The sequence below is a fragment of the Oryzias latipes genome, chromosome 13 (genome assembly GCF_053564925.1).
Source record: "Oryzias latipes strain Hd-rR chromosome 13, Olatipes_Hd-rR_3.1".
NCBI lineage: Eukaryota > Metazoa > Chordata > Actinopteri > Beloniformes > Adrianichthyidae > Oryzias > Oryzias latipes.
In genome coordinates, this window is record NC_136249.1 from 7,942,367 (window position 1) to 7,966,006 (window position 23,640).

Sequence of the window (23,640 nt, forward strand, 5' to 3'; positions counted from 1 at the left end):
CAGTAACATCACAAACTTATTTCATTTACTCACGAGGTTCTTGTCACATGTGCTACTAATGAACCAAATGCTAATCCATCCTTTTTCATTATTTATTAAAAACTTCTTTTGATATTTTGTATTTTTTTCCATAAGCATTCATGAAGGTTGCTGTTTTCAACGTAAAACGATATGGGTAAGATGGCATTTCAAGTCATTGACAATTTGTCTCAATACTAAGGTCATAAATTATCATGTCCATGTAAAACAAATACATTGTATTTGTCCTCAAAAAAACACAGGGAAGTTTAAGGGTTCCCTGCTTCATATTGGATGCTAATGAGAAACGTGTCGAGTCATTGCATTTGAACAAATCACTCTGACAGCTAAGCCCTAATGCACAGTCCGGCATCTCGGTCCACTTACAAAATCCTTTTTTGAAACTTCATCAAAATGTAGTCTGTCATGCATTCCTTCAAATGCTCAAACTAAAAAGAAGCAGAAATGTTAGTGGTGCCATATAAGACGGAAATACTAATGCTTTAGATCTGCACAAACGTTGTAAAACAGACAGTCCATTTAACATAAATAAATCAGTCATGAACAAATCTGGTATTCGTGAAGTCATTGTTGATTATTGCAAATATGGCTGACTTATTTATGATTACAACACCGAGCGAAGGCAAAAGTGCTTGACTGTTTCACTAAATCATTAGGAGTTAATAAAGGTTTTCCAGAGGTGACCATTACTCCCATCTTTCATTCAATCAAAGTCTGGATCTCCTATCCAGGCTGCATTATACTTCATTTGCCAACTTGCCAATTACTCTATGCTGTCCTCTGTACTTTGTTCTTTTTATATTCAAATCCAAATCTTTTAACCAAGTCATAAATATGTGAGAATGGACACAAAGAGTGAGACACATGCTTTGGCATTTCAAAGTAAACAAAGAGGTCAAAGAAGCAGCATTTAAGGTGGTATTGAAACACAGCGGCCGTACATTTCTATCAAGGCCCAAGTTTTCCTCAATGCTGTAGACTGCAGAACACCCTGGTGCTGCCACCAGATAGAATTCCACAACATTGTAACTGTTGGGTATCATGGCTACTCAACAAAAACAAACAAAAAAAACACCTCAGTAGTCTAAATTTGGTTAAAAAAAGAACAGGCCGTTTTCACCATTCAATCATTGCCTTCCAAAAAGACAAGCAGTTGTTAAGCACATAAGTCTTTTTTGTATAGCAGTTTCCAAATAATTGGCCTGGAGGATGTCAGGATGGCCGAGCGGTCCAAGGCGCTGCGTTAAGGTCGCAGTCTTGAAAGAGGCGTGGGTTCGAATCCCACTTCTGACATTCATGCACCAGTGATGACTCACTTCCACTGCCTACAGCTGTCCTGTCCATGGAACTCTACTGTTTAACTGATCTCCAGTAACATCACAAACTTATTTCATTTACTCACGAGGTTCTTGTCACATGTGCTACTAATGAACCAAATGCTAATCCATCCTTTTTCATTATTTATTAAAAACTTCTTTTGATATTTTGTATTTTTTTCCATAAGCATTCATGAAAGTTGCTGTTTTCAACGTAAAACGATATGGGTAAGATGGCATTTCAAGTCATTGACAATTTATCTCAATACTATGGTCATAAATTATCATGTCCATGTAAAACAAATACATTGTATTTGTCCTCAAAAAAACACAGGGAAGTTTAAGGGTTCCCTGCTTCATATTGGATGCTAATGAGAAACGTGTCGAGTCATTGCATTTGAACAAATCACTCTGACAGCTAAGCCCTAATGCACAGTCCGGCATCTCGGTCCACTTACAAAATCCTTTTTTGAAACTTCATCAAAATGTAGTCTGTCATGCATTCCTTCAAATGCTCAAACTAAAAAGAAGCAGAAATGTTAGTGGTGCCATATAAGACGGAAATACTAATGCTTTAGATCTGGACAAACGTTGTAAAACAGACAGTCCATTTAACATAAATAAATCAGTCATGAACAAATCTGGTATTCGTGAAGTCATTGTTGATTATTGCAAATATGGCTGACTTATTTATGATTACAACACCGAGCGAAGGCAAAAGTGCTTGACTGTTTCACTAAATCATTAGGAGTTAATAAAGGTTTTCCAGAGGTGACCATTACTCCCATCTTTCATTCAATCAAAGTCTGGATCTCCTATCCAGGCTGCATTATACCTCATTTGCCAACTTGCCAATTACTCTATGCTGTCCTCTGTACTTTGTTCTTTTTATATTCAAATCCAAATCTTTTAACCAAGTCATAAATATGTGAGAATGGACACAAAGAGTGAGACACATGCTTTGGCATTTCAAAGTAAACAAAGAAGTCAAAGAAGCAGCATTTAAGGTGGTATTGAAACACAGCGGCCGTACATTTCTATCAAGGCCCAAGTTTTCCTCAATGCCTTAGACTGCAGAACACCCTGGTGCTGCCACCAGATATAATTCCACAACATTGTAACTGTTGGGTATCATGGCTACTCAACAAAAACAAACAAAAAAAACACATCAGTAGTCTAAATTTGGTTAAAAAAAGAACAGGCCGTTTTCACCATTCAATCATTGCCTTCCAAAAAGACAAGCAGTTGTTAAGCACATAAGTCTTTTTTGTATAGCAGTTTCCAAATACTTGGCCTGGAGGATGTCAGGATGGCCGAGCGGTCCAAGGCGCTGCGTTAAGGTCGCAGTCTCGAAAGAGGCGTGGGTTCGAATCCCACTTCTGGCATTCATGCACCAGTGATGACTCTCTTCCACTGCCTACAGCTGTCCTGTCCATGGAACTCTACTGTTTATCTGCTCTCCAGAAACATCACAAACTTATTTCATTTACTCACGAGGTTCTTGTCACATGTGCTACTAATGAACCAAATGCTAATCCATCCTTTTTCATTATTTATTAAAAACTTCTTTTGATATTTTGTATTTTTTTCCATAAGCATTCATGAAGGTTGCTGTTTTCAACGTAAAACGATATGGGTAAGATGGCATTTCAAGTCATTGACAATTTATCTCAATACTAAGGTCATAAATTATCATGTCCATGTAAAACAAATACATTGTATTTGTCCTCAAAAAAACACAGGGAAGTTTAAGAGTTCCCTGCTTCATATTGGATGCTAATGAGAAACGTGTCAAGTCATTGCATTTGAACAAATCACTCTGACAGCTAAGCCCTAATGCACAGTCCGGCATCTCGGTCCACTTACAAAATCCTTTCTTGAAACTTCATCAAAATGTAATCTGTCATGCATTCCTTCAAATGCTCAAACTAAAAAGAAGCAGAAATGTTAGTGGTGCCATATAAGACGGAAATACTAATGCTTTAGATCTGGACAAACGTTGTAAAACAGACAGTCCATTTAACATAAATAAATCAGTCATGAACAAATCTGGTATTCGTGAAGTCATTGTTGATTATTGCAAATATGGCTGACTTATTTATGATTACAACACCGAGCGAAGGCAAAAGTGCTTGACTGTTTCACTAAATCATTAGGAGTTAATAAAGGTTTTCCAGAGGTGACCATTACTCCCATCTTTCATTCAATCAAAGTCTGGATCTCCTATCCAGGCTGCATTATACCTCATTTGCCAACTTGCCAATTACTCTATGCTGTCCTCTGTACTTTGTTCTTTTTATATTCAAATCCAAATCTTTTAACCAAGTCATAAATATGTGAGAATGGACACAAAGAGTGAGACACATGCTTTGGCATTTCAAAGTAAACAAAGAGGTCAAAGAAGCAGCATTTAAGGTGGTATTGAAACACAGCGGCCGTACATTTCTATCAAGGCCCAAGTTTTCCTCAATGCTGTAGACTGCAGAACACCCTGGTGCTGCCACCAGATAGAATTCCACAACATTGTAACTGTTGGGTATCATGGCTACTCAACAAAAACAAACAAACAAAAAAACAACTCAGTAGTCTAAATTTAGTCAAAAAAAGAACAGGCCGTTTTCACCATTCAATCATTGCCTTCCAAAAAGACAAGCAGTTGTTAAGCACATAAGTCTTTTTTGTATAGCAGTTTCCAAATACTTGGCCTGGAGTATGTCAGGATGGCCGAGCGGTCCAAGGCGCTGCGTTAAGGTCGCAGTCTCGAAAGAGGCGTGGGTTCGAATCCCACTTCTGACATTCATGCACCAGTGATGACTCACTTCCACTGCCTACAGTTGTCCTGTCCATGGAACTCTACTGTTTAACTGATCTCCAGTAACATCACAAACTTATTTCATTTACTCACGAGGTTCTTGTCACATGTGCTACTAATGAACCAAATGCTAATCCATCCTTTTTCATTATTTATTAAAAACTTCTTTTGATATTTTGTATTTTTTTCCATAAGCATTCATGAAGGTTGCTGTTTTCAACGTAAAACGATATGGGTAAGATGGCATTTCAGGTCATTGACAATTTATCTCAATACTATGGTCATAAATTATCATGTCCATGTAAAACAAATACATTGTATTTGTCCTCAAAAAAACACAGGGAAGTTTAAGGGTTCCCTGCTTCATATTGGATGCTAATGAGAAACGTGTCGAGTCATTGCATTTGAACAAATCACTCTGACAGCTAAGCCCTAATGCACAGTCCGGCATCTCGGTCCACTTACAAAATCCTTTCTTGAAACTTCATCAAAATGTAGTCTGTCATGCATTCCTTCAAATGCTCAAACTAAAAAGAAGCAGAAATGTTAGTGGTGCCATATAAGACGGAAATACTAATGCTTTAGATCTGCACAAATGTTGTAAAACAGACAGTCCATTTAACGTAAAAAAATCAGTCATGAACAAATCTGGTATTCGTGAAGTCATTGTTGATTATTGCAAATATGGCTGACTTATTTATGATTACAACACCGAGCGAAGGCAAAAGTGCTTGACTGTTTCACTAAATCATTAGGAGTTAATAAAGGTTTTCCAGAGGTGACCATTACTCCCATCTTTCATTCAATCAAAGTCTGGATCTCCTATCCAGGCTGCATTATACCTCATTTGCCAACTTGCCAATTACTCTATGCTGTCCTCTGTACTTTGTTCTTTTTATATTCAAATCCAAATCTTTTAACCAAGTCATAAATATGTGAGAATGGACACAAAGAGTGAGACACATGCTTTGGCATTTCAAAGTAAACAAAGAAGTCAAAGAAGCAGCATTTAAGGTGGTATTGAAACACAGCGGCCGTACATTTCTATCAAGGCCCAAGTTTTCCTCAATGCCTTAGACTGCAGAACACCCTGGTGCTGCCACCAGATAGAATTCCACAACATTGTAACTGTTGGGTATCATGGCTACTCAACAAAAAAAACACCTCAGTAGTATAAATTTGGTTAAAAAAAGAACAGGCCGTTTTCACCATTCAATCATTGCCTTCCAAAAAGACAAGCAGTTGTTAAGCACATAAGTCTTTTTTGTATAGCAGTTTCCAAATACTTGGCCTGGAGGATGTCAGGATGGCCGAGCGGTCCAAGGCGCTGCGTTAAGGTCGCAGTCTCGAAAGAGGCGTGGGTTCGAATCCCACTTCTGACATTCATGCACCAGTGATGACTCACTTCCACTGCCTACAGCTGTCCTGTCCATGGAACTCTACTGTTTATCTGCTCTCCAGAAACATCACAAACTTATTTCATTTACTCACGAGGTTCTTGTCACATGTGCTACTAATGAACCAAATGCTAATCCATCCTTTTTCATTATTTATTAAAAACTTCTTTTGATATTTTGTATTTTTTTCCATAAGCATTCATGAAGGTTGCTGTTTTCAACGTAAAACGATATGGGTAAGATGGCATTTCAAGTCATTGACAATTTGTCTCAATACTAAGGTCATAAATTATCATGTCCATGTAAAACAAATACATTGTATTTGTCCTCAAAAAAACACAGGGAAGTTTAAGGGTTCCCTGCTTCATATTGGATGCTAATGAGAAACGTGTCGAGTCATTGCATTTGAACAAATCACTCTGACAGCTAAGCCCTAATGCACAGTCCGGCATCTCGGTCCACTTACAAAATCCTTTTTTGAAACTTCATCAAAATGTAGTCTGTCATGCATTCCTTCAAATGCTCAAACTAAAAAGAAGCAGAAATGTTAGTGGTGCCATATAAGACGGAAATACTAATGCTTTAGATCTGCACAAACGTTGTAAAACAGACAGTCCATTTAACATAAATAAATCAGTCATGAACAAATCTGGTATTCGTGAAGTCATTGTTGATTATTGCAAATATGGCTGACTTATTTATGATTACAACACCGAGCGAAGGCAAAAGTGCTTGACTGTTTCACTAAATCATTAGGAGTTAATAAAGGTTTTCCAGAGGTGACCATTACTCCCATCTTTCATTCAATCAAAGTCTGGATCTCCTATCCAGGCTGCATTATACCTCATTTGCCAACTTGCCAATTACTCTATGCTGTCCTCTGTACTTTGTTCTTTTTATATTCAAATCCAAATCTTTTAACCAAGTCATAAATATGTGAGAATGGACACAAAGAGTGAGACACATGCTTTGGCATTTCAAAGTAAACAAAGAAGTCAAAGAAGCAGCATTTAAGGTGGTATTGAAACACAGCGGCCGTACATTTCTATCAAGGCCCAAGTTTTCCTCAATGCCTTAGACTGCAGAACACCCTGGTGCTGCCACCAGATAGAATTCCACAACATTGTAACTGTTGGGTATCATGGCTACTCAACAAAAACAAACAAAAAAAACACCTCAGTAGTATAAATTTGGTTAAAAAAAGAACAGGCCGTTTTCACCATTCAATCATTGCCTTCCAAAAAGACAAGCAGTTGTTAAGCACATAAGTCTTTTTTGTATAGCAGTTTCCAAATACTTGGCCTGGAGGATGTCAGGATGGCCGAGCGGTCCAAGGCGCTGCGTTAAGGTCGCAGTCTCGAAAGAGGCGTGGGTTCGAATCCCACTTCTGACATTCATGCACCAGTGATGACTCACTTCCACTGCCTACAGCTGTCCTGTCCATGGAACTCTACTGTTTATCTGCTCTCCAGAAACATCACAAACTTATTTCATTTACTCACGAGGTTCTTGTCACATGTGCTACTAATGAACCAAATGCTAATCCATCCTTTTTCATTATTTATTAAAAACTTCTTTTGATATTTTGTATTTTTTTCCATAAGCATTCATGAAGGTTGCTGTTTTCAACGTAAAACGATATGGGTAAGATGGCATTTCAAGTCATTGACAATTTGTCTCAATACTAAGGTCATAAATTATCATGTCCATGTAAAACAAATACATTGTATTTGTCCTCAAAAAAACACAGGGAAGTTTAAGGGTTCCCTGCTTCATATTGGATGCTAATGAGAAACGTGTCGAGTCATTGCATTTGAACAAATCACTCTGACAGCTAAGCCCTAATGCACAGTCCGGCATCTCGGTCCACTTACAAAATCCTTTTTTGAAACTTCATCAAAATGTAGTCTGTCATGCATTCCTTCAAATGCTCAAACTAAAAAGAAGCAGAAATGTTAGTGGTGCCATATAAGACGGAAATACTAATGCTTTAGATCTGCACAAACGTTGTAAAACAGACAGTCCATTTAACATAAATAAATCAGTCATGAACAAATCTGGTATTCGTGAAGTCATTGTTGATTATTGCAAATATGGCTGACTTATTTATGATTACAACACCGAGCGAAGGCAAAAGTGCTTGACTGTTTCACTAAATCATTAGGAGTTAATAAAGGTTTTCCAGAGGTGACCATTACTCCCATCTTTCATTCAATCAAAGTCTGGATCTCCTATCCAGGCTGCATTATACCTCATTTGCCAACTTGCCAATTACTCTATGCTGTCCTCTGTACTTTGTTCTTTTTATATTCAAATCCAAATCTTTTAACCAAGTCATAAATATGTGAGTATGGACACAAAGAGTGAGACACATGCTTTGGCATTTCAAAGTAAACAAAGAAGTCAAAGAAGCAGCATTTAAGGTGGTATTGAAACACAGCGGCCGTACATTTCTATCAAGGCCCAAGTTTTCCTCAATGCCGTAGACTGCAGAACACCCTGGTGCTGCCACCAGATATAATTCCACAACATTGTAACTGTTGGGTATCATGGCTACTCAACAAAAACAAACAAAAAAAACACCTCAGTAGTCTAAATTTGGTTAAAAAAAGAACAGGCCGTTTTCACCATTCAATCATTGCCTTCCAAAAAGACAAGCAGTTGTTAAGCACATAAGTCTTTTTTGTATAGCAGTTTCCAAATACTTGGCCTGGAGGATGTCAGGATGGCCGAGCGGTCCAAGGCGCTGCGTTAAGGTCGCAGTCTCGAAAGAGGCGTGGGTTCAAATCCCACTTCTGACATTCATGCACCAGTGATGACTCACTTCCACTGCCCACAGCTGTCCTGTCCATGGAACTCTACTGTTTATCTGCTCTCCAGTAACATCACAAACTTATTTCATTTACTCAGGAGGTTCTTGTCACATGTGCTACTAATGAACCAAATGCTAATCCATCCTTTTTCATTATTTATTAAAATCTTCTTTTGATATTTTGTATTTTTTTCCATAAGTATTCATGAAGGTTTCTGTTTTCAACGTAAAACGATATGGGTAAGATGGCATTTCAAGTCATTGAAGATTTATCTCAATACCAAGGTCATAAATGATCATGTCCATGTAAAACAAATACATTGTATTTGTCCTCAAAAAAACACAGGGAAGTTTAAGGGTTCCCTGCTTCATATTGGATGCTAATGAGAAACGTGTCGAGTCATTGCATTTGAACAAATCACTCTGACAGCTAAGCCCTAATGCACAGTCCGGCATCTCGGTCCACTTACAAAATCCTTTTTTGAAACTTCATCAAAATGTAGTCTGTCATGCCTTCCTTCAAATGTTCAAACTAAAAAGAAGCAGAAATGTTAGTGGTGCCATATAAGACGGAAATACTAATGCTTTAGATCTGCACAAATGTTGTAAAACAGACAGTCCATTTAACATAAATAAATCAGTCATGAACAAATCTGGTATTCGTGAAGTCATTGTTGATTATTACAAATATGGCTGACGTATTTATGATTACAACACCGAGCGAAGGCAAAAGTGCTTGACTGTTTCACTAAATCATTAGGAGTTAATAAAGGTTTTCCAGAGGTGACCATTACTCCCATCTTTCATTCAATCAAAGTCTGGATCTCCTATCCAGGCTGCATTATACTACATTTGCCAACTTGCCAATTACTCTATGCTGTCCTCTGTACTTTGTTCTTTTTATATTCAAATCCAAATCTTTTAACCAAGTCATAAATATGTGAGAATGGACACAAAGAGTGAGACACATGCTTTGGCATTTCAAAGTAAACAAAGAAGTCAAAGAAGCAGCATTTAAGGTGGTATCGAAACACAGCGGCCGTACATTTCTATCAAGGCCCAAGTTTTCCTCAATGCCGTAGACTGCAGAACACCCTGGTGCTGCCACCAGATATAATTCCACAACATTGTAACTGTTGGGTATCATGGCTACTCAACAAAAACAAACAAAAAAAACACCTCAGTAGTCTAAATTTGGTTAAAAAAAGAACAGGCCGTTTTCACCATTCAATCATTGCCTTCCAAAAAGACAAGCAGTTGTTAAGCACATAAGTCTTTTTTGTATAGCAGTTTCCAAATACTTGGCCTGGAGGATGTCAGGATGGCCGAGCGGTCCAAGGCGCTGCGTTAAGGTCGCAGTCTCGAAAGAGGCGTGGGTTCGAATCCCACTTCTGACATTCATGCACCAGTGATGACTCACTTCCACTGCCTACAGCTGTCCTGTCCATGGAACTCTACTGTTTATCTGCTCTCCAGTAACATCACAAACTTATTTCATTTACTCACGAGGTTCTTGTCACATGTGCTACTAATGAACCAAATGCTAATCCATCCTTTTTCATTATTTATTAAAAACTTCTTTTGATATTTTGTATTTTTTTCCATAAGTATTCATGAAGGTTTCTGTTTTCAACGTAAAACGATATGGGTAAGATGGCATTTCAAGTCATTGACAATTTATCTTAATACCAAGGTCATAAATTATCATGTCCATGTAAAACAAATACATTGTATTTGTCCTCAAAAAAACACAGGGAAGTTTAAGGGTTCCCTGCTTCATATTGCATGCTAATGAGAAACGTGTCGAGTCATTGCATTTGAACAAATCACTCTGACAGCTAAGCCCTAATGCACAGTCCGGCATCTCGGTCCACTTACAAAATCCTTTTTTGAAACTTCATCAAAATGTAGTCTGTCATGCCTTCCTTCAAATGCTCAAACTAAAAAGAAGCAGAAATGTGAGTGGTGCCATATAAGACGGAAATACTAATGCTTTAGATCTGCACAAATGTTGTAAAAATGACAGTCCATTTAACATAAATAAATCAGTCTTGAACAAACCTGGAATTCATGAAGTCATTGTTGATTATTACAAATATGGCTGACGTATTTATGATTACAACACCGAGCGAAGGCAAAAGTGCTTGACTGTTTCACTAAATCATTAGGAGTTAATAAAGGTTTTCCAGAGGTGACCATTACTCCCATCTTTCATTCAATCAAAGTCTGGATCTCCTATCCAGGCTGCATTATACCTCATTTGCCAACTTGCCAATTACTCTATGCTGTCCTCTGTACTTTGTTCTTTTTATATTCAAATCCAAATCTTTTAACCAAGTCATAAATATGTGAGAATGGACACAAAGAGTGAGACACATGCTTTGGCATTTCAAAGTAAACAAAGAAGTCAAAGAAGCAGCATTTAAGGTGGTATTGAAACACAGCGGCCGTACATATCTATCAAGGCCCAAGTTTTCCTCAATGGAGTAGACTGCAGAACACCCTGGTGCTGCCACCAGATATAATTCCACAACATTGTAACTGTTGGGTATCATGGCTACTCAACAAAAACAAACAAAAAAAACACCTCAGTAGTATAAATTTGGTTAAAAAAAGAACAGGCCGTTTTCACCATTCAATCATTGCCTTCCAAAAAGACAAGCAGTTGTTAAGCACATAAGTCTTTTTTGTATAGCAGTTTCCAAATACTTGGCCTGGAGGATGTCAGGATGGCCGAGCGGTCCAAGGCGCTGCGTTAAGGTCGCAGTCTCAAAAGAGGCGTGGGTTCGAATCCCACTTTTGACATTCAGGCACCAGTGATGACTCTCTTCCACTGCCTACAGCTGACCTGTCCATGGAACTCTACTGTTTATCTGCTCTCCAGAAACATCACAAACTTATTTCATTTACTCACGAGGTTCTTGTCACATGTGCTACTAATGAACCAAATGCTAATCCATCCTTTTTCATTATTTATTAAAAACTTCTTTTGATATTTTGTATTTTTTTCCATAAGCATTCATGAAGGTTGCTGTTTTCAACGTAAAACGATATGGGTAAGATGGCATTTCAAGTCATTGACAATTTGTCTCAATACTAAGGTCATAAATTATCATGTCCATGTAAAACAAATACATTGTATTTGTCCTCAAAAAAACACAGGGAAGTTTAAGGGTTCCCTGCTTCATATTGGATGCTAATGAGAAACGTGTCGAGTCATTGCATTTGAACAAATCACTCTGACAGCTAAGCCCTAATGCACAGTCCGGCATCTCGGTCCACTTACAAAATCCTTTCTTGAAACTTCATCAAAATGTAGTCTGTCATGCATTCCTTCAAATGCTCAAACTAAAAAGAAGCAGAAATGTGAGTGGTGCCATATAAGACGGAAATACTAATGCTTTAGATCTGCACAAACGTTGTAAAACAGACAGTCCATTTAACATCAATAAATCAGTCATGAACAAATCTGGTATTCGTGAAGTCATTGTTGATTATTGCAAATATGGCTGACTTATTTATGATTACAACACCGAGCGAAGGCAAAAGTGCTTGACTGTTTCACTAAATCATTAGGAGTTAATAAAGGTTTTCCAGAGGTGACCATTACTCCCATCTTTCATTCAATCAAAGTCTGGATCTCCTATCCAGGCTGCATTATACCTCATTTGCCAACTTGCCAATTACTCTATGCTGTCCTCTGTACTTTGTTCTTTTTATATTCAAATCCAAATCTTTTAACCAAGTCATAAATATGTGAGAATGGACACAAAGAGTGAGACACATGCTTTGGCATTTCAAAGTAAACAAAGAAGTCAAAGAAGCAGCATTTAAGGTGGTATTGAAACACAGCGGCCGTACATTTCTATCAAGGCCCAAGTTTTCCTCAATGGAGTAGACTGCAGAACACCCTGGTGCTGCCACCAGATATAATTCCACAACATTGTAACTGTTGGGTATCATGGCTACTCAACAAAAACAAACAAAAAAAACACCTCAGTAGTCTAAATTTAGTCAAAAAAAGAACAGGCCGTTTTCACCATTCAATCATTGCCTTCCAAAAAGACAAGCAGTTGTTAAGCACATAAGTCTTTTTTGTATAGCAGTTTCCAAATACTTGGCCTGGAGGATGTCAGGATGGCCGAGCGGTCCAAGGCACTGCATTAAGGTCGCAGTCTCGAAACAGGCGTGGGTTCGAATCCCACTTCTGACATTCATGCACCAGTGATGACTCACTTCCACTGCCTACAGCTGTCCTGTCCATGGAACTCTACTGTTTATCTGCTCTCCAGTAACATCACAAACTTATTTCATTTACTCACGAGGTTCTTGTCACATGTGCTACTAATGAACCAAATGCTAATCCATCCTTTTTCATTATTTATTAAAAACTTCTTTTGATATTTTGTATTTTTTTTCCATAAGCATTCATGAAGGTTTCTGTTTTCAACGTAAAACGATATGGGTAAGATGGCATTTCAAGTCATTGACAATTTATCTCAATACTATGGTCATAAATTATCATGTCCATGTAAAACAAATACATTGTATTTGTCATCAAAAAAACACAGGGAAGTTTAAGGATTCCCTGCTTCATATTGGATGCTAATGAGAAACGTGTCGAGTCATTGCATTTGAACAAATCACTCTGACAGCTAAGCCCTAATGCACAGTCCGGCATCTCGGTCCACTTACAAAATCCTTTCTTGAAACTTCATCAAAATGTAGTCTGTCATGCATTCCTTCAAATGCTCAAACTAAAAAGAAGCAGAAATGTTAGTGGTGCCATATAAGACGGAAATACTAATGCTTTAGATCTGCACAAACGTTGTAAAACAGACAGTCCATTTAACATCAATAAATCAGTCATGAACAAATCTGGTATTCGTGAAGTCATTGTTGATTATTGCAAATATGGCTGACTTATTTATGATTACAACACCGAGCGAAGGCAAAAGTGCTTGACTGTTTCACTAAATCATTAGGAGTTAATAAAGGTTTTCCAGAGGTGACCATTACTCCCATCTTTCATTCAATCAAAGTCTGGATCTCCTATCCAGGCTGCATTATACCTCATTTGCCAACTTGCCAATTACTCTATGCTGTCCTCTGTACTTTGTTCTTTTTATATTCAAATCCAAATCTTTTAACCAAGTCATAAATATGTGAGAATGGACACAAAGAGTGAGACACATGCTTTGGCATTTCAAAGTAAACAAAGAAGTCAAAGAATCAGCATTTAAGGTGGTATTGAAACACAGCGGCCGTACATTTCTATCAAGGCCCAAGTTTTCCTCAATGCCTTAGACTGCAGAACACCCTGGTGCTGCCACCAGATAGAATTCCACAACATTGTAACTGTTGGGTATCATGGCTACTCAACAAAAACAAACAAAAAAAACACCTCAGTAGTCTAAATTTGGTTAAAAAAAGAACAGGCCGTTTTCACCATTCAATCATTGCCTTCCAAAAAGACAAGCAGTTGTTAAGCACATAAGTCTTTTTTGTATAGCAGTTTCCAAATACTTGGCCTGGAGGATGTCAGGATGGCCAAGCGGTCCAAGGCGCTGCGTTAAGGTCGCAGTCTCGAAAGAGGCGTGGGTTCGAATCCCACTTCTGACATTCATGCACCAGTGATGACTCACTTCCACTGCCTACAGCTGTCCTGTCCATGGAACTCTACTGTTTATCTGCTCTCCAGTAACATCACAAACTTATTTCATTTACTCACGAGGTTCTTGTCACATGTGCTACTAATGAACCAAATGCTAATCCATCCTTTTTCATTATTTATTAAAAACTTCTTTTGATATTTTGTATTTTTTTCCATAAGCATTCATGAAGGTTGCTGTTTTCAACGTAAAACGATATGGGTAAGATGGCATTTCAAGTCTTGACAATTTATCTCAATACTATGGTCATAAATTATCATGTCCATGTAAAACAAATACATTGTATTTGTCCTCAAAAAAACACAGGGAAGTTTAAGGGTTCCCTGCTTCATATTGGATGCTAATGAGAAACGTGTCGAGTCATTGCATTTGAACAAATCACTCTGACAGCTAAGCCCTAATGCACAGTCCGGCATCTCGGTCCACTTACAAAATCCTTTCTTGAAACTTCATCAAAATGTAGTCTGTCATGCATTCCTTCAAATGCTCAAACTAAAAAGAAGCAGAAATGTGAGTGGTGCCATATAAGACGGAAATACTAATGCTTTAGATCTGCACAAACGTTGTAAAACAGACAGTCCATTTAACATAAATAAATCAGTCATGAACAAATCTGGTATTCGTGAAGTCATTGTTGATTATTGCAAATATGGCTGACTTATTTATGATTACAACACCGAGCGAAGGCAAAAGTGCTTGACTGTTTCACTAAATCATTAGGAGTTAATAAAGGTTTCCCAGAGGTGACCGTTACTCCCATCTTTCATTCAATCAAAGTCTGGATCTCCTATCCAGGCTGCATTATACCTCATTTGCCAACTTGCCAATTACTCTATGCTGTCCTCTGTACTTTGTTCTTTTTATATTCAAATCCAAATCTTTTAACCAAGTCATAAATATGTGAGAATGGACACAAAGAGTGAGACACATGCTTTGGCATTTCAAAGTAAACAAAGAAGTCAAAGAAGCAGCATTTAAGGTGGTATTGAAACACAGCGGCCGTACATTTCTATCAAGGCCCAAGTTTTCCTCAATGTCTTAGACTGCAGAACACCCTGGTGCTGCCACCAGATAGAATTCCACAACATTGTAACTGTTGGGTATCATGGCTACTCAACAAAAACAAACAAAAAAAAAAACACAACACCTCAGTAGTCTAAATTTGGTTAAAAAAAGAACAGGCCGTTTTCACCATTCAATCATTGCCTTCCAAAAAGACAAGCAGTTGTTAAGCACATAAGTCTTTTTTGTATAGCAGTTTCCAAATACTTGGCCTGTAGGATGTCAGGATGGCCGAGCGGTCCAAGCCGCTGCGTTAAGGTCGCAGTCTCGAAAGAGGCGTGGGTTCGAATCCCACTCCTGACATTCATGCACCAGTGATGACTCACTTCCACTGCCTACAGCTGTCCTGTCCATGGAACTCTACTGTTTATCTGCTCTCCAGTAACATCACAAACTTATTTCATTTACTCACGAGGTTCTTGTCACATGTGCTACTAATGAACCAAATGCTAATCCATCCTTTTTCATTATTTATTAAAAACTTCTTTTGATATTTTGTATTTTTTTCCATAAGCATTCATGAAGGTTGCTGTTTTCAACGTAAAACGATATGGGTAAGATGGCATTTCAAGTCTTGACAATTTATCTCAATACTATGGTCATAAATTATCATGTCCATGTAAAACAAATACATTGTATTTGTCCTCAAAAAAACACAGGGAAGTTTAAGGGTTCCCTGCTTCATATTGGATGCTAATGAGAAACGTGTCGAGTCATTGCATTTGAACAAATCACTCTGACAGCTAAGCCCTAATGCACAGTCCGGCATCTCGGTCCACTTACAAAATCCTTTCTTGAAACTTCATCAAAATGTAGTCTGTCATGCATTCCTTCAAATGCTCAAACTAATAAGAAGCAGAAATGTGAATGGTGCCATATAAGACGGAAATACTAATGCTTTAGATCTGCACAAACGTTGTAAAACAGACAGTCCATTTAACATCAATAAATCAGTCATGAACAAATCTGGTATTCGTGAAGTCATTGTTGATTATTGCAAATATGGCTGACTTATTTATGATTACAACACCGAGCGAAGGCAAAAGTGCTTGACTGTTTCACTAAATCATTAGGAGTTAATAAAGGTTTTCCAGAGGTGACCATTACTCCCATCTTTCATTCAATCAAAGTCTGGATCTCCTATCCAGGCTGCATTATACCTCATTTGCCAACTTGCCAATTACTCTATGCTGTCCTCTGTACTTTGTTCTTTTTATATTCAAATCCAAATCTTTTAACCAAGTCATAAATATGTGAGAATGGACACAAAGAGTGAGACACATGCTTTGGCATTTCAAAGTAAACAAAGAAGTCAAAGAATCAGCATTTAAGGTGGTATTGAAACACAGCGGCCGTACATTTCTATCAAGGCCCAAGTTTTCCTCAATGCCGTAGACTGCAGAACACCCTGGTGCTGCCACCAGATATAATTCCACAACATTGTAACTGTTGGGTATCATGGCTACTCAACAAAAACAAACAAAAAAAACACCTCAGTAGTCTAAATTTGGTTAAAAAAAGAACAGGCCGTTTTCACCATTCAATCATTGCCTTCCAAAAAGACAAGCAGTTAAGCCCATAAGTCTTTTTTGTATAGCAGTTTCCAAATACTTGGCCTGGTGGATGTCAGGATGGCCGAGCGGTCCAAGGTGCTGCGTTAAGGTCGCAGTCTCGAAAGAGGCGTGGGTTCGAATCCCACTTCTGACATTCATGCACCAGTGATGACTCACTTCCACTGCCTACAGCTGTCCTGTCCATGGAACTCTACTGTTTAACTGATCTCCAGTAACATCACAAACTTATTTCATTTACTCACGAGGTTCTTGTCACATGTGCTACTAATGAACCAAATGCTAATCCATCCTTTTTCATTATTTATTAAAAACTTCTTTTGATATTTTGTATTTTTTTCCATAAGCATTCATGAAGGTTGCTGTTTTCAACGTAAAACGATATGGGTAAGATGGCATTTCAAGTCATTGACAATTTATCTCAATACTAAGGTCATAAATTATCATGTCCATGTAAAACAAATACATTGTATTTGTCCTCAAAAAAACACAGGGAAGTTTAAGGGTTCCCTGCTTCATATTGGATGCTAATGAGAAACGTGTCGAGTCATTGCATTTGAATAAATCACTCTGACAGCTAAGCCCTAATGCACAGTCCGGCATCTCGGTCCACTTACAAAATCCTTTTTTGAAACTTCATCAAAATGTAGTCTGTCATGCATTCCTTCAAATGCTCAAACTAAAAAGAAGCAGAAATGTGAGTGGTGCCATATAAGACGGAAATACTAATGCTTTAGATCTGCACAAACGTTGTAAAACAGACAGTCCATTTAACATAAATAAATCAGTCATGAACAAATCTGGTATTCGTGAAGTCATTGTTGATTATTGCAAATATGGCTGACTTATTTATGATTACAACACCGAGCGAAGGCAAAAGTGCTTGACTGTTTCACTAAATCATTAGGAGTTAATAAAGGTTTCCCAGAGGTGACCATTACTCCCATCTTTCATTCAATCAAAGTCTGGATGTCCTATCCAGGCTGCATTATACCTCATTTGCCAACTTGCCAATTACTCTATGCTGTCCTCTGTACTTTGTTCTTTTTATATTCAAATCCAAATCTTTTAACCAAGTCATAAATATGTGAGAATGGACACAAAGAGTGAGACACATGCTTTGGCATTTCAAAGTAAACAAAGAGGTCAAAGAAGCAGCATTTAAGGTGGTATTGAAACACAGCGGCCATACATTTCTATCAAGGCCCAAGTTTTCCTCAATGCCTTAGACTGCAGAACACCCTGGTGCTGCCACCAGATATAATTCCACAACATTGTAACTGTTGGGTATCATGGCTACTCAACAAAAACAAACAAAAAAAAAACACAACACCTCAGTAGTCTAAATTTGGTTAAAAAAAGAACAGGCCGTTTTCACCATTCAATCATTGCCTTCCAAAAAGACAAGCAGTTGTTAAGCACATAAGTCTTTTTTGTATAGCAGTTTCCAAATACCTGGCCTGTAGGATGTCAGGATGGCCGAGCGGTCCAAGCCGCTGCGTTAAGGTCGCAGTCTTGAAAGAGGCGTGGGTTCGAATCCCACTCCTGACATTCATGCACCAGTGATGACTCACTTCCACTGCCTACAGCTGTCCTGTCCATGGAACTCTACTGTTTATCTGCTCTCCAGTAACATCACAAACTTATTTCATTTACTCACGAGGTTCTTGTCACATGTGCTACTAATGAACCAAATGCTAATCCATCCTTTTTCATTATTTATTAAAAACTTCTTTTGATATTTTGTATTTTTTTTCCATAAGCATTCATGAAGGTTTCTGTTTTCAACGTAAAACGATATGGGTAAGATGGCATTTCAAGTCTTGACAATTTATCTCAATACTATGGTCATAAATTATCATGTCCATGTAAAACAAATACATTGTATTTGTCCTCAAAAAAACACAGGGAAGTTTAAGGGTTCCCTGCTTCATATTGGATGCTAATGAGAAACGTGTCGAGTCATTGCATTTGAACAAATCACTCTGACAGCTAAGCCCTAATGCACAGTCCGGCATCTCGGTCCACTTACAAAATCCTTTCTTGAAACTTCATCAAAATGTAGTCTGTCATGCATTCCTTCAAATGCTCAAACTAAAAAGAAGCAGAAATGTGAATGGTGCCATATAAGACGGAAATACTAATGCTTTAGATCTGCACAAACGTTGTAAAACAGACAGTCCATTTAACATCAATAAATCAGTCATGAACAAATCTGGTATTCGTGAAGTCATTGTTGATTATTGCAAATATGGCTGACTTATTTATGATTACAACACCGAGCGAAGGCAAAAGTGCTTGACTGTTTCACTAAATCATTAGGAGTTAATAAAGGTTTTCCAGAGGTGACCATTACTCCCATCTTTCATTCAATCAAAGTCTGGATCTCCTATCCAGGCTGCATTATACCTCATTTGCCAACTTGCCAATTACTCTATGCTGTCCTCTGTACTTTGTTCTTTTTATATTGAAATCCAAATCTTTTAACCAAGTCATAAATATGTGAGAATGGACACAAAGAGTGAGACACATGCTTTGGCATTTCAAAGTAAACAAAGAAGTCAAAGAATCAGCATTTAAGGTGGTATTGAAACACAGCGGCCGTACATTTCTATCAAGGCCCAAGTTTTCCTCAATGCCGTAGACTGCAGAACACCCTGGTGCTGCCACCAGATATAATTCCACAACATTGTAACTGTTGGGTATCATGGCTACTCAACAAAAACAAACAAAAAAAACACCTCAGTAGTCTAAATTTGGTTAAAAAAAGAACAGGCCGTTTTCACCATTCAATCATTGCCTTCCAAAAAGACAAGCAGTTAAGCCCATAAGTCTTTTTTGTATAGCAGTTTCCAAATACTTGGCCTGGTGGATGTCAGGATGGCCGAGCGGTCCAAGCCGCTGCGTTAAGGTCGCAGTCTCGAAAGAGGCGTGGGTTCAAATCCCACTTCTGACATTCATGCACCAGTGATGACTCACTTCCACTCCCTACAGCTGTCCTGTCCATGGAACTCTACTGTTTATCTGCTCTCCAGTAACATCACAAACTTATTTCATTTACTCACGAGGTTCTTGTCACATGTGCTACTAATGAACCAAATGCTAATCCATCCTTTTTCATTATTTATTAAAAACTTCTTTTGATATTTTGTATTTTTTTCCATAAGCATTCATGAAGGTTGCTGTTTTCAACGTAAAACGATATGGGTAAGATGGCATTTCAAGTCATTGACAATTTATCTCAATACTAAGGTCATAAATTATCATGTCCATGTAAAACAAATACATTGTATTTGTCCTCAAAAAAACACAGGGAAGTTTAAGGGTTCCCTGCTTCATATTGGATGCTAATGAGAAACGTGTCGAGTCATTGCATTTAAATAAATCACTCTGACAGCTAAGCCCTAATGCACAGTCCGGCATCTCGGTCCACTTACAAAATCCTTTTTTGAAACTTCATCAAAATGTAGTCTGTCATGCATTCCTTCAAATGCTCAAACTAAAAAGAAGCAGAAATGTGAGTGGTGCCATATAAGACGGAAATACTAATGCTTTAGATCTGCACAAACGTTGTAAAACAGACAGTCCATTTAACATAAATAAATCAGTCATGAACAAATCTGGTATTCGTGAAGTCATTGTTGATTATTGCAAATATGGCTGACTTATTTATGATTACAACACCGAGCGAAGGCAAAAGTGCTTGACTGTTTCACTAAATCATTAGGAGTTAATAAAGGTTTTCCAGAGGTGACCATTACTCCCATCTTTCATTCAATCAAAGTCTGGATCTCCTATCCAGGCTGCATTATACCTCATTTGCCAACTTGCCAATTACTCTATGCTGTCCTCTGTACTTTGTTCTTTTTATATTGAAATCCAAATCTTTTAACCAAGTCATAAATATGTGAGAATGGACACAAAGAGTGAGACACATGCTTTGGCATTTCAAAGTAAACAAAGAAGTCAAAGAAGCAGCATTTAAGGTGGTATTGAAACACAGCGGCCGTACATTTCTATCAAAGCCCAGGTTTTCCTCAATGCCGTAGACTGCAAAACACCCTGGTGCTGCCACCAGATATAATTCCACCACATTGTAACTGTTGGGTATCATGGCTACTCAACAAAAACAAACAAAAAAAAACACCTCAGTGGTCTAAATTTGGTTAAAAAAAGAACAGGCCGTTTTCACCAATCAATCATTGCCTTCCAAAAAGACAAGCAGTTGTTAAGCACATAAGTCTTTTTTGTATAGCAGTTTCCAATTACTTGGCCTCGTGGATGTCAGGATGGCCGAGCGGTCCAAGGCGCTGCGTTAAGGTCGCAGTCTCGAAAGAGGCGTGGGTTCGTATCCCACTTCTGACATTCATGCACCAGTGATGACTCACTTCCACTGCCTACAGCTGTCCTGTCCATGGAACTCTACTGTTTATCTGCTCTCCAGAAACATCACAAACTTATTTCATTTACTCACGAGGTTCTTGTCACATGTGCTACTAATGAACCAAATGCTAATCCATCCTTTTTTATTATTTATTAAAAACTTCTTTTGATATTTTGTATTTTTTTCCATAAGCATTCATGAAGGTTGCTGTTTTCAACGTAAAACGATATGGGTAAGATGGCATTTCAAGTCATTGACAATTTATCTCAATACTATGGTCATAAATTATCATGTCCATGTAAAACAAAAACATTGTATTTGTCCTCAAAAAAACACAGGGAATTTTAAGGGTTCCCTGCTTCATATTAGATGCTAATGAGAAACGTGTCAAGTCATTGCATTTGAACAAATCACTCTGACAGCTAAGCCCTAATGCACAGTCCGGCATCTCGGTCCACTTACAAAATCCTTTTTTGAAACTTCATCAAAATGTAGTCTGTCATGCATTCCTTCAAATGCTCAAACTAAAAAGAAGCAGAAATGTGAGTGGTGCCATATAAGACGGAAATACTAATGCTTTAGATCTGCACAAATGTTGTAAAACAGACAGTCCATTTAACATAAATAAATCAGTCATGAACAAATCTGGTATTCATGAAGTCATTGTTGATTATTGCAAATATGGCTGACTTATTTATGATTACAACACCGAGCGAAGGCAAAAGTGCTTGACTGTTTCACTAAATCATTAGGAGTTAATAAAGGTTTTCCAGAGGTGACCATTACTCCCATCTTTCATTCAATCAAAGTCTGGATCTTCTATCCAGGCTGCATTATACTACATTTGCCAACTTGCCAATTACTCTATGCTGTCCTCTGTAATTTGTTCTTTTTATATTCAAATCCAAATCTTTTAACCAAGTCATAAATATGTGAGAATGGACACAAAGAGTGAGACACATGCTTTGGCATTTCAAAGTAAACAAAGAAGTCAAAGAAGCAGCATTTAAGGTGGTATTGAAACACAGCGGCCGTACATTTCTATCAAGGCCCAAGTTTTCCTCAATGCCGTAGACTGCAGAACACCCTGGTGCTGCCACCAGATATAATTCCACAACATTGTAACTGTTGGGTATTATGGCTACTCAACAAAAACAAACAAAAAAAACACCTCAGTAGTCTAAATTTGGTTAAAAAAAGAACAGGCCGTTTTCACCATTCAATCATTGCCTTCCAAAAAGACAAGCAGTTGTTAAGCACATAAGTCTTTTTTGTATAGCAGTTTCCAAATACTTGGCCTGGTGGAAGTCAGGATGGCCGAGCGGTCCAAGCCGCTGCGTTAAGGTCGCAGTCTCGAAAAAGGCGTGGGTTCAAATCCCACTTCTGACATTCATGCACCAGTGATGACTCACTTCCACTGCCTACAGCTGTCCTGTCCATGGAACTCTACTGTTTATCTGCTCTCCAGTAACATCACAAACTTATTTCATTTACTCACGAGGTTCTTGTCACATGTGCTACTAATGAACCAAATGCTAATCCATCCTTTTTCATTATTTATTAAAAACTTCTTTTGATATTTTGTATTTTTTTCCATAAGCATTCATGAAGGTTGCTGTTTTAAACGTAAAACGATATGGGTAAGATGGCATTTCAAGTCATTGACAATTTATCTCAATACTAAGGTCATAAATTATCATGTCCATGTAAAACAAATACATTGTATTTGTCCTCAAAAAAACACAGGGAAGTTTAAGGGTTCCCTGCTTCATATTGGATGCTAATGAGAAACGTGTCGAGTCATTGCATTTGAACAAGTCACTCTGACAGCTAAGCCCTAATGCACAGTCCGGCATCTCGGTCCACTTACAAAATCCTTTTTTGAAACTTCATCAAAATGTAGTCTGTCATGCATTCCTTCAAATGCTCAAACTAAAAAGAAGCAGAAATGTGAGTGGTGCCATATAAGACGGAAATACTAATGCTTTAGATCTGCACAAACGTTGTAAAACAGACATGAACAAATCTGGTATTCGTGAAGTCATTGTTGATTATTGCAAATATGGCTGACTTATTTATGATTACAACACCGAGCGAAGGCAAAAGTGCTTGACTGTTTCACTAAATCATTAGGAGTTAATAAAGGTTTTCCAGAGGTGACCATTACTCCCATCTTTCATTCAATCAAAGTCTGGATCTCCTATCCAGGCTGCATTATACCTCATTTGCCAACTTGCCAATTACTCTATGCTGTCCTCTGTACTTTGTTCTTGTTATATTCAAATCCAAATCTTTTAACCAAGTCATAAATATGTGAGAATGGACACAAAGAGTGAGACACAGGCTTTGGCATTTCAAAGTAAACAAAGAAGTCAAAGAAACAGCATTTAAGGTGGTATTGAAACACAGCGGCCGTACATTTCTATCAAGGCCCAAGTTTTCCTCAATGCCGTAGACTGCAGAACACCCTGGTGCTGCCACCAGATATAATTCCACAACATTGTAACTGTTGGGTATCATGGCTCCTCAACAAAAACAAACAAAAAAAAACACCTCAGTAATCTAAATTTAGTCA

The 23,640-nt window shown here is 38.0% G+C and overlaps 16 non-coding genes across 16 annotated transcripts; all 16 read left to right on the forward strand.

The window, feature by feature from the left end:
• Positions 1–1,250: 1,250 nt before the first annotated feature.
• Positions 1,251–1,332, forward strand: trnal-aag (transfer RNA leucine (anticodon AAG)). Its single transcript has one exon. It is a non-coding gene; the product is annotated as a tRNA-Leu (tRNA).
• A 1,326-nt stretch (positions 1,333–2,658) lies between these two features.
• On the forward strand, positions 2,659–2,740 carry trnal-aag (transfer RNA leucine (anticodon AAG)). Its single transcript has one exon. It is a non-coding gene; the product is annotated as a tRNA-Leu (tRNA).
• Positions 2,741–4,069: 1,329 nt separating this feature from the next.
• On the forward strand, positions 4,070–4,151 carry trnal-aag (transfer RNA leucine (anticodon AAG)). Its single transcript has one exon. It is a non-coding gene; the product is annotated as a tRNA-Leu (tRNA).
• Positions 4,152–5,467: 1,316 nt separating this feature from the next.
• On the forward strand, positions 5,468–5,549 carry trnal-aag (transfer RNA leucine (anticodon AAG)). Its single transcript has one exon. It is a non-coding gene; the product is annotated as a tRNA-Leu (tRNA).
• Positions 5,550–6,875: 1,326 nt separating this feature from the next.
• Positions 6,876–6,957, forward strand: trnal-aag (transfer RNA leucine (anticodon AAG)). Its single transcript has one exon. It is a non-coding gene; the product is annotated as a tRNA-Leu (tRNA).
• Positions 6,958–8,283: 1,326 nt separating this feature from the next.
• On the forward strand, positions 8,284–8,365 carry trnal-aag (transfer RNA leucine (anticodon AAG)). Its single transcript has one exon. It is a non-coding gene; the product is annotated as a tRNA-Leu (tRNA).
• Positions 8,366–9,691: 1,326 nt separating this feature from the next.
• trnal-aag (transfer RNA leucine (anticodon AAG)) lies at positions 9,692–9,773 on the forward strand. Its single transcript has one exon. It is a non-coding gene; the product is annotated as a tRNA-Leu (tRNA).
• A 1,326-nt stretch (positions 9,774–11,099) lies between these two features.
• On the forward strand, positions 11,100–11,181 carry trnal-aag (transfer RNA leucine (anticodon AAG)). The gene has a single exon. It is a non-coding gene; the product is annotated as a tRNA-Leu (tRNA).
• Positions 11,182–12,507: 1,326 nt separating this feature from the next.
• Positions 12,508–12,589, forward strand: trnal-aag (transfer RNA leucine (anticodon AAG)). Its single transcript has one exon. It is a non-coding gene; the product is annotated as a tRNA-Leu (tRNA).
• Positions 12,590–13,916: 1,327 nt separating this feature from the next.
• Positions 13,917–13,998, forward strand: trnal-aag (transfer RNA leucine (anticodon AAG)). The gene has a single exon. It is a non-coding gene; the product is annotated as a tRNA-Leu (tRNA).
• Positions 13,999–15,331: 1,333 nt separating this feature from the next.
• On the forward strand, positions 15,332–15,413 carry trnal-aag (transfer RNA leucine (anticodon AAG)). Its single transcript has one exon. It is a non-coding gene; the product is annotated as a tRNA-Leu (tRNA).
• Positions 15,414–16,735: 1,322 nt separating this feature from the next.
• Positions 16,736–16,817, forward strand: trnal-aag (transfer RNA leucine (anticodon AAG)). Its single transcript has one exon. It is a non-coding gene; the product is annotated as a tRNA-Leu (tRNA).
• Positions 16,818–18,150: 1,333 nt separating this feature from the next.
• Positions 18,151–18,232, forward strand: trnal-aag (transfer RNA leucine (anticodon AAG)). The gene has a single exon. It is a non-coding gene; the product is annotated as a tRNA-Leu (tRNA).
• Positions 18,233–19,555: 1,323 nt separating this feature from the next.
• On the forward strand, positions 19,556–19,637 carry trnal-aag (transfer RNA leucine (anticodon AAG)). The gene has a single exon. It is a non-coding gene; the product is annotated as a tRNA-Leu (tRNA).
• A 1,327-nt stretch (positions 19,638–20,964) lies between these two features.
• trnal-aag (transfer RNA leucine (anticodon AAG)) lies at positions 20,965–21,046 on the forward strand. Its single transcript has one exon. It is a non-coding gene; the product is annotated as a tRNA-Leu (tRNA).
• A 1,326-nt stretch (positions 21,047–22,372) lies between these two features.
• On the forward strand, positions 22,373–22,454 carry trnal-aag (transfer RNA leucine (anticodon AAG)). Its single transcript has one exon. It is a non-coding gene; the product is annotated as a tRNA-Leu (tRNA).
• Positions 22,455–23,640: the final 1,186 nt, after the last annotated feature.